General features: G+C 54.1%; 1 protein-coding gene across 1 annotated transcript in view; it reads left to right on the forward strand.

Moving 5' to 3' along the window:
• Positions 1-1807, forward strand: part of RNF213 (ring finger protein 213) — a 48368-nt gene that overhangs the window by 2636 nt on the left and 43925 nt on the right. The window lies entirely within an intron of this gene.

The raw sequence follows: 1807 nt of genomic DNA on the forward strand, positions 1-1807 counted from the left end.
GCTCCCGGCAGCCCTGGGCACCAGGACTCGGGTGGGAGGGCTGGGCTGGGGCTGGCCTGTCCTGGGGCTGCACTGTGACCAAAGTCTGCCTGTGTCACCTCTGGTGCCTGTGTGGCTCTGGGCTCTGCTCTGCCCAGGTCATTCCACACTGCTCTCATCCCAAACTCCCCTCCCAGTCTCTCACGTAACCTCCCCCGGGATTCCTGACCAGAGAGAGTTTTCTTCACTTTGCAGTGACTGTCGGGGGACAGAGAAGTGCATCAGTTGGTGACACATCCTACACACAGTCTCCCCATTCAGGTCTTCAGTGTTAACTAGTTCCTCTTTCACCAGCAAAGTAGTGCTGTTTTTTATGTTAAAAGACTGGTTGAGTCCTTAGTGACACAGAATTTCCGATTTGCAGCTTGTTGTTAGATTTAGAGCTCACCTCTGAATTGTGTTTGACAACACGCTAATTCTGCCTCTCTGAACAGAGACAGAATCAAGTACACAACACTGTTACGCTGGGGGAAGTATTTCCCAGTCCTTTAGTTTAAGACTGAATGACCTGGGCCACGAGAAAGGCTTTTGGTTTGTTGACGGGGAGAAGTGGGATCCTAGAAGAACACACTAAATGCAAATCAAGCTGCTGCAGTCCTCACAGGGTCAGTTCTTAGCAAATCCCTCTGCACTCCAGCATGGCAGGGTAACAAACCTGGGGTCTCCGGCTCTGAAATACTGTAGGAAGAACATCCAAAGCAGCTGAGGTTCAAAGCTTTTGCTCTCAGAACTGGGGTAGAGGCTGTGTGGAGGAGCCTGTGAAACCCCTGCAGAAGGCAGAGATCTGCTCTGCTGCCTGACTGGGCCTGGAGCTGCCCTTCCGCAGGTTCTTTAAGGACTGGATAAGACTGAGGATAAAAAGGGAGTTTCCTCTGCCTTCCTGGAAAGGACTCAGCTGAGTGGGAGTGGTCACACTGCCAGCCCAGAAGGCTGTGCCAGCTGAGATGTGCACTGTCCTGTCACTGCTCATCCTGGGCTCCTGGCACTGGCACAGGCAGCTGGTTGCCAGCACTGCTGCTGTGTTCTGAATGCAGGAGGGACAGGGATGGAGCTGTACCTCAGTGCTGTGGTTCCTTAATTATTCTGCAGCTGGCAGGGCCTTGGAGAGGGCGGGAGGCTGTACAGGGAGATTGGTGACATTGCTGGTGGGAGCTGAACAGGGAACAACAAAACAGCTCCCGTGCGTTCATGTCCTGACTGGCTGGGACAGTTTGTTGTTCCCAGGAGCTGGTTCAGAGCTGTGTTTGGATTCAGGATGAGACTCCCGTTGATAACACCCTGATAGCTCGGCTGCAGCTGGGCAGTGCTTACACTAAGCCAAGGACTTCTCAGCCTCCCAGGCTGCCCGGCCAGCGAGGAGCCGGGAGGGGGCAGAGCCAGGACAGCTGCCCCAGTGCCCAGAGGGATGTTCAGAGCACAGGGCATTGTGCTGAATGAAACACTGGGGGGATTTGGCCGGGGGGTGACGGCCACTGCTCAGGGGCTGGCTGGGCATTGGTCAGTGGGTGGTGAGCAACTGCCCTTCACTTGTTTTGGATATTCTCTCATTTTCCTTTCCTTTCCATTCTGTTCCTTTCCTTCTGTGTTTATCTCAACCCACAAGTTTTACCTTTTTTTCTCTCCTCCATCCAGGAGTTTGGAGCTGGATGGTCTAGTGTAAAGTGCCCCTGCCTGTGGCAGGGGGGGGGGGGGGGGGCTGTTTATATATACTCCCCGCCACCAGGCCATTCTAGGATTTTCCACTTCTGTGCTGGCTGTTGAGGAGACA

This window comes from Corvus brachyrhynchos, unplaced genomic scaffold, assembly GCF_000691975.1.
Source record: "Corvus brachyrhynchos isolate BGI_N302 unplaced genomic scaffold, ASM69197v1 scaffold340, whole genome shotgun sequence".
Classification (NCBI taxonomy): Eukaryota; Metazoa; Chordata; class Aves; order Passeriformes; family Corvidae; genus Corvus; species Corvus brachyrhynchos.